This window comes from Myotis brandtii, unplaced genomic scaffold, assembly GCF_000412655.1.
Source record: "Myotis brandtii unplaced genomic scaffold, ASM41265v1 scaffold393, whole genome shotgun sequence".
NCBI lineage: Eukaryota > Metazoa > Chordata > Mammalia > Chiroptera > Vespertilionidae > Myotis > Myotis brandtii.
Window position 1 is genome coordinate 181558 of NW_005365070.1, and position 9079 is coordinate 190636.

A 9079-nucleotide genomic window follows, 5' to 3' on the forward strand; every position below is an offset into this window, starting at 1 on the left:
AAACCTATCCTCCTCAGACTATTCCAAAAAATTCAAGAGGAAGGAACACTTCCAAGCTCATTCTATGAAGCCAGCATCACCCTAATACCAAAACCAGATAAAGACAACACAATGAAAGAGAATTACAGGCCAATATCCCTCATGAACATAGATGCCAAAATCCTCAACAAAAATCTAGCAAATCGGATCCAGCAGTACATCAGAAAGATCATACACCATGATCAATCAATATTTTTAAATTGACATGTGAAATCATATATTTCAGTGCATGGTACACAGTAGACACTCAATAAGTGTTTATTCAATAGATGAATATTAAGGAGAGAAATATTAATAAATTACTTTTTGCTGAAGTTTAAAATGGTAAATAAAGAATGAGTTCTCTCTTTTCCTCTCTTTTTCCACCTAGGCTTTATTCCTTCAGCTATTACTGGCAAAATGTTACTAATAAACTATGATCCAAAACAGGAAACTGTCCTAAAGGAAAATTTCACTTTCTACTTTAAAGTAAAAAAATCGAAATTTGAGGTCACCCTTGGAAAAATTAGCCTGGCCAGTATAGTCCCTCCACACATTGGGAGTTGGAGAGGGAGAGCTTGCCAGCTGGATTCCAGGATTTGTGAGCTAGGATAGAAATAGAAGAGTATATACTACATAGTTTTACCATTATCATTTAAAAATAAATAGAATAAACCTGAACCAAAAATAAAAAGCACCACACAATTGTTTTTTTCCCAAGATGCAAAAAGTATCTATCTATGGCATGACTTGAAGGATAGAATTTAAGAATTCTAACCAAAATTATGGCTCTGGTTCTTGGCATTTTATCATTAGTGCTTTATTTCTTTAGAGTTAAAAACTGTTGTTTTTTTTCAGGGGTCCCTTGTTTTTTTACCCAGCTTTATTGAGATACTAGAGGCCCGGTGCACAAAATTTGTGCATGGGGGGGGGGGCCCCTCACCCTGGCCTGCACCCTCTCCAATCTGGGACCCCTCGGGGGATGTCTGACTGCCGGCAGTCGGACATCCCTCTAGCAAATCGGGACTGCCGGCTCCTAACCGCTCACCCGCCTGCCTGCCTGATCACCCCTAACCCCTCTGCCTGCCTGCCTGATCACCCCTAACCCCTCTGCCTGCCTGCCTGATCACCCCTAACCCCTCTGCCTGCCTGCCTGATCACCCCTAACCCCTCTGCCTGCCTGCCTGATCACCCCTAACCCCTCTGCCTGCCTGCCTGATCACCCCTAACTGCCTCTGCCTGCCAGCCTGATCACCCCTACTACTTTGCCCTGCCAGCCTGATCGCCCCTACCTTGTCCCCCTGCTGGCCTGATCACCCCTATCTTGCTGGCCTGATCGACCCTAACTTGCTGCCCTGCTGGCCTGATCACCCCTAACTTACTCTCCTGATGGCCTGATTGCCCCTAACTACCTCTGCCTTGGCCTTCGACCTAAGCTGCAGTCTGTCCTCCCTCTATGGGAGGTGACCTGGCAAATCAAGGGAAGGCATCACCCCCATTACCCCACTGCTGCTGCCACTGCTGGCCTGAGCCTAGGCCAGCCCTGGGCAAACTACGGCCCGCGGGCCGGATCCGGCCCGTTTGAAAGAATAAAACTAAAAAAAAAAAAGCCCGTACCCTTTTATGTAATGATGTTTACTTTGAATTTATATTAGTTCACACAAACACTCCATCCATGCTTTTGTTCCGGCCCTCCGGTCCAGTTTAAGAACTCATTGTGGCCCTCGAGTCAAAAAGTTTGCCCACCCCTGGCCTAGACCCTTTGCAGCTGCACCTTGGCCCTTCGCAGCTGTACCTCAGCCCTTCGCAGCCACCCACGACTGCCTGAGCCTTGGCCCTCGCAGCCACTGTGGCTTTGTCCAGAAGGTCATCCAGAAGACGTCTGCCCTAATTAGCATATTACCCTTTTATTAGTATAGATAATTTACATATATCTTTGTTAAATTTAAAGTATACCTGATATTTTGACACACTTATATATTGTTAAATACTTACCTCAGTAGGATTAGTTAACAACTCCATTACCTCACATAGTTTCCTTTTTTGTGTGATGAGAACATTAAAATCTACTCTTAGCAATTTTCAAGCATATAATACAGGGTTAACTATAAACACCATGCTGTACACTAGCTCCTCAGAACTTATTAATCTTATAACTGGAAGTTTGCACAATTTGAGCAACATTTCCTCATTTGCCCTCCACCCCCCAGCCTCTCACTACACCATTCTACTCTGGTTTTGTGAGTTTGGCTTTTTAAATATTCTATATATAAGTGATATCATACATTATTTGTCTTTCTCTGTCTGACTTATTTCACTTAGCCTAATGCCTTCAAGGTCCATCCATGTTGTCAAATGGAAGTATTTCTTTTTTTCTCATGGCTTAATAATAGTCCCTTGTGTATATGCCATTCATCTATAACAGCCGTGGGCAAACTACGGCCCTCGGGCTGGATCCGGCCCGTTTAAAAAGAATAAAACTAAAAAAAAAAAAAGACCGTACCCTTTTATGTAATGATGTTTACTTTGAATTTATATTAGTTCACACAAACACTCCATCCATGCTTTTGTTCCGGCCCTCCGGTCCAGATTAAGAACCCATTGTGGCCCTCGAGTCAAAAAGTTTGCCCACCCCTGATCTATAAACTGACACTTAGGTTGTTTCCATATCTTGAATATTGTGAATAATGCTACAATGAACATGTGAGTACAGTATCTCTTTGAGATCTTAATTTCATTTCCTTTGGATATATACCCCAAAGTGAAATAGTTATATCATATGTTAGTTCTATTTTTCTTTCTTTCTTTTTTTTTTTGGGGGGGGGGGGAGGGCCTTACACAACAGAAATTTATTTTCTCACAAGTTCTGGAGAAGTCTGAGATCAAGGTGTTAACAAGGTTGATTTCTACTAAGGCCTCTCTCCTTGTCTTGTAGATGAATGTCTCATCTCTCTGTCCTCTCATGGTCTTTCCTCTGTGTATGCCTGTCCTAATCTTTCCTTCTTTTTTATTCCTGTGAGTTTGATAATTTTTTTAAATTTTTATTGTTGACATTATTACAGATTTCCCCTCACTTTGCCCCCCACTTTGCCCCTCTCCACTCAGACCCCACCCTCCACTCCTTCTGGCCCTAACCACATTGTTGTTTGTGATCATACTGTTTTCCATAGTGCTGTACTGATTTATATTTCTACCAATAGTTCACTAGGGTTCCATTTTCTCCACATCCTCCCCAATACTTGTTATCTCTAATCTTTTTTATAATACCCATTCTAACATGTGTGAGGTAATATCTCATCGTGGTTTTGATTTGCATTTCCCTAATGATTAGCAATATTGAGCATCTTTTAAAAAACTTGTTGGTCTTTTGTATATCTTCTTTGGAAAATGTCTACTCAGTTCCTCTGTACAGTTTTTAATCAGATTGTATCTGTGGTTTTTTGCTATTGAATTGTATGAGTTCCTTATATATTTTGGATATTAACTCCTTATTAGATATATGATTTGTAAATATTTTCTTTGATTCCATAGGTTGCCTTTTCATTTTGTTAATTGTATATTTTGTTGTGCAGATGCTTTTTAGTTTGATGTAGTCCCACTTACTTATTTTTACTTTTGTTGTTTGTGCTTTTGATGTTATGTCCAAAAAAAATTAATTGTAAAGACTAATGTCAAGGATAATTTTTCCTATGTTTTCTTCTAGGAGTCTTATTGTTTCAGGTCTTATGTTTAATTATTTCATCCATTTTGAGTTAATTTTGTGAGTGGTGTAAGATAAGAGTTAATTACATTCTTCTATTTTTGATTATCCAATTTTCCAAACACCATTTATTTAAGTTTTTTTCTTTATTGGTTAAGGTATTACATACATGTCCTTATTTCCCCATTGACCCCCTCACCCCCCTCTCATGCCCTCACACCCCTGATGTCTGTGTCCATTGGTTAGGCTTATATGAATGCTACAAGTCCTTTGGTTGATCTCTTCCCCTTACCCTCACCCTCCCCTACCTTCCCTCTGAGGTTTGATTTCTGATCGATGCTTCTCTGTCTCTGGATCTGTTTTTGTTCATCAGTTCATGTTGTTCATTTTATTCCATAAATGAGTGAGATCATTTGATATTTATCTTTCTCTGACTGGCTTATTTCACTAAGTATAATGCTCTCCAGTTCCATCCATGCCCTAACACCATTTATTGAAGAGACTAGAGGCCCAGTGCATGAAATTTGTGCACTGGGGAGGGGGCGACCCCTCAGTATGGCCTGTGCCCTCTCGCAGTCCAGGAGCCCTCAGGGAACAGGCCTAAGCCATCAGTCAGACATCCTTAGCACTGCCGCAGAGGCTCCCACCACCTCCACTGCACTTGCCAGCTGTGAGACTGGCTTCTGGCTGAGCAGCACTCCCCCTGTGGTAGCACACTGACCAACAGGGGGCAGCTCCTGCGTTGAGTGGGATCAGGCCGAAACCAGCTCTCCAACATCCCCCAAGGGGTCCCAGATTGTGAGATGGTGCAGGCCAGGCCGAGGGACCCCACCAGTACATGTTTGGGGCCAGGGAGGGACACAGGAGGTTGGCCAGCTGGGGAGGGATGTGGGAGGGCTCCAGGGTGTGTCCAGCCTATCTGGCTCAGTCCCAATCAGCCAAACACCAGCAGCAAGCTAACCTACTGGTCGACTGTCTGCCTCGTGGTGGTCAGTGCAAATCATAGTGAGCAGTTGAGAGGCCTTAGCATATCATTATCATATTATGTTTTGATTGGCTGAATGGATGACAGGACACTTAGCATATTAGGCTTTTATTATATAGGATTACTAACCTTTCTCCACTGAGTATTCTTGAGTCCCCAGTCTAACACTAGTTGGCCATATAAGTAAGGGGTTATCTCTGAGCTCTTGATTCTGTTCTATTGTTATATTTGTCCATTTTGATGCCAGTACCACACTGTTTTTATTACTATAGCTTTGTAATATAGTTTTAAATAAAGAAGTGTAATGCCTCTTGCTTTGTACTCTTTCTCAGGATTATTTGCTTAATTGTGGCTCATATTTGTGTTTCACCGGGTGCTCAGTGTGATTTTTGCAAGCTATGTCATTTGCCCAGAGGTTATTGAGAAGGTGAGAAAGTAGTGATGATGCCAAAGTCACTGTCTGGTTTCTTTATGGCCCCTGCACAAGCAGTATCTCATTTCACACCTAACTGATTTATGAGAAAAACAGAAAGAGGAATGACAAGGTAGGTGTGTGACAGGGGAGGACATGAATCTTCTCCCAGGTGGAAATTCTTATTCTCACACCAACAACATATCACTCAGTTTCTTGCAAGATTTTAGTTAGGTAAGAGGTATTAAGATATTCTTGGGTGCCTATTATATGCCAGCTTTCTTCATATGCTATTCATCCATTACGCATTCAAAAACATATATTGAGCCCCATTAATGTGAGGTATTTTTATAGACATTGGAGATGCAGCAGTGAAGAAAACAGGCAAAATACATGATGGTCTAGAGATTATACTCAAGTGCAAACCAAATAGAATCCTACTTTTTTTCCCTTCAGTTTCAGCTCTAGCTCCAACCCCTGCAATCTTTGCTTTTATTTAACATATTGGGGTTCCAAGTGAGAATTTATTTGAAAGATGGATCCTGCTGCCTAGGAAAAAATGAAGTTTGAGAAAGACTATTCTAAATAAATCAGATCATTATATCTCAAGTAGATTCCGAATTTAAACATGATTCTTTGAGTCTTAAAAAAAAAACTTTTGTTGGAAACTAAATAAATGCTTTATTCAGAGAACATCATTCTAAATATGAATATGTTCTGAGTAATGGCTTTTGGCTTAGACAGCAAGAAAGATTTAAACTCTTTTATTGTCAAAACTACAACAAAACCCCAAATAAATTAAAATATTATATTTTTAAATTATAAGGTGGGTGAATTACAGCACCATTGCTCTCTTATTTAAATTTCATTGCAACTGCATAAAGTAGCTGCTGTGTTCATCTCATTTTGCAGATTAAGAAACTAATGCTCAGAGAGATTCAGTTACTTGCTGCTAGGGAACAGAAGTATCAGGGCTTACATGAAGATGTGTCTTTATTTCATTCACACAAGCTGTATGTGAAAGAGGTGAGATTTGAATACAAGTCTGTTTAACTATAAAGCCCAAACATTTTTTACTTGAGCAGATACTCTTTCAGGACTGAACATGGCTGTGTTTCTGCTTCTTACACTGACAGTAATGAAAGACAGTGTTCAAGATACTTCATTAATGCTTTGGCTAAGAAGAGGAAGAGCAGTGTGGTTCCCACAGCATGTGTCTCCACTGGGCTTCCCAGTAGGTCATTTGACCCAAGGCCCTCGTGATTGACCATACCAAGGAGAGCCTGTATTTGAAAGAAGGCAGTCTTGCCTCCTATCAGATTCCAGGGATTGAATTTCAATCAGCTATGAAGGAAAGGACACAACTTATTTATTCCACTCCTTGAAGGTTTTCTATGATCCTTGCAAAGGTAATCCAGGTTTGTGGAGGTAGAATGAAACTCTTTTAAGAGAAGGGGTATGGGGTGTGCACATTGTGCTTCTGAGAAAAGCCAACCAAGCAGTATGTATCCAGCAGACTGTGTGCCAAGATTTCAGCTTCGAAGCATGAAGCATAGTACATTCTCCCTTATTTGCCCCTCAACCCTGGCTTTCTCAAATACCAATCCCAGAGTCGTGTGCAGCTGAAATATTCAGCAAGTCACGGATGCCCTCAATTGGCAGAATATAGCCAGATCTTTGAGAGCAGAAACAGTGAAATCCACCAGATGGTGATGTTTCCAAACAAGGTGATGTGGAGCATGACTTGGAGCTGCCTGGGAGGTCTGAAGTGTTTACTGATGCAAAACTAAAAGAACGCTTCACATGTTGCTCCAAAGTCAAAGGGCATGAAGATAATGGGTCTATGAAGAGGGAAAACACAATTTGGGGCAGATTGCTTGGGTTCAGGAATCAATCATTCATTTTCTAAACAAGGAACTATTTAGCCTCCTGGAGATACAGCCTGTCCTCCTGGAGCGCCCTCAGTACTTTGTGTCTTAGAGAAAGAGATACAATGACTAAAAATTAGGGCTGATGTCAGACATTTCAGCAAGAAAGCAAGTTCCAATGTCTGTCCTAAAATCAGCCTAGATGAGGCCCCATGTCCCACATGATCTATATCAGTGGTTGGCAAACTTTCAGAAAGGGCAGGCCACAGCTTTATTTAGACCCTCTAATTTAAGGCTGTACATGCCAGGAATACATTTGAGCAATTGAGGTCTCCTTATTCAACCATTCATATATGTACAGCAAATATGATTTCTTAAGTGTTCAAGGCCATCTTAAAATTCAGCTGCAAAGGCAATTTGGCCACTTTTGTGTGATTCCCTGACTTTTCCTTGCAAAATATCTTCCTGAATGCTTTCATCTATGTTGATAAAATGTAGCCCCCAGCAGTCACCTTCTCCCTGGCCTGTGCCATTTCACTTTGCATTTCCCAGGGGATAAGATTTGTTTCCAAAAGGCAAACGACTAGTATTCTCTTTCCCTGGCCCTCAAGGACCTTCTCTCTTAACTGTGGAGCACATATAGTCCTTCCCTGTAGGCAGCCTCAATTCCTGCTAAGAATGTTGTCCTGCAGGCTGAGCACCCTACACCTATTATAGATTATCCAAGTATCCTGGATCGACTCATTCTCCTCCTCTTTGCCCTCCTTCTCTTAGCCCTCTTCCCTAGGCTAATTTACTCACTCTCCATACCACTGCTTAAATATCAATGCTGCGGCTGAGATGTCTTTCCTGATTACCTGGATAGAGTAGATTTCCCTCTTAAACATGCTCATAAGCACCCTTGTAGCACTAATCACAACTCTAACTTTAAAAAGTATTTAAATGTGGTTTAATGTCTATCCTCTCTACAAGACTGTAAGATCCACAAGGACAGGGGAATTGTCTATTTTGTTCACCATTGTATCCGTAGTAAGCAATAAAGTTAATCATATAATATTCACTAATAACAAGCATTTATATGTGCCAGACATTTTTCTATGTGCTTACATGTGTGCTATGTGTATAGTAATTTATTTAATTTTCACACCAATCCTATAAGGTGTGCACTGTTATTATCACAATTTGAGAGATAAGGAAATTGAAGTATGTAGAGCTTAAGTAACTTGCCTAGGGTCACATAGCTAAAGAATGATAGAGCTGAGATTTAAACTCAAGTAATTATAAGGATTCAGAGTCCATGTTTGTGACTATTCCATCCTAGTGACTCTTTCTGATACTAAAGCATGAATGGAAATGAAAGAAATTAAATGATGCACAGCTAACATATTCCCCAGCTATGATCAAAAGTGTTGCTCTTCTTGGACCTCAGAAATGGCTTTTTTTGTGTTTAAAATTAGAAGCCATAGGGAAGTAAGCACACATTTATCAGCACTCTCAGTTTAGAGGCCAAGTAGAATTGTCCTCTACCAGGCTATTGAGAAAATACCTTAGGCTCAAATCAACTTATATCACACATGGAAAATTCATTCCTAAAAGTAAAACAGAGATTTAAGACCTTATCTTTAAGATGAGATAGAGAAGGCTGACAAATACTGTATTATTGGGATTAGTTTCAGTTATGGGCAATGTAATTGTTTTTAATTCAAAAGTTTCCATTCACCTGAATTTTTTAATTTAGAAGAGTAAACATAAAACCTCTATTCAATAAGTTCAAAAATAATAAAAAAAATACTTCAAGAGACTCCAAACAGAAACTCTGTACCATTAAGCAATAACGTTCCATCTCCCATCACCTCAGCTCCCAGTAACCTCAAATCTACTTTCCAACTCTGTGAATTTGCCCATACTAGATAGTTCATATAAATGACATCACATAATATATGACCTCTTGTGTCTGGTTTCTTTCACTTAGCATAGTGTTTTCAAGGTTCAGATGAGGGGAAGGAAGTTAAATGCCACATGAGAGTGGGGGATGCCAGAGTAAGGCAAAGGAGATGCAAGACCCTAGGGAACATGGAAGCAAAGAGATGGAGACA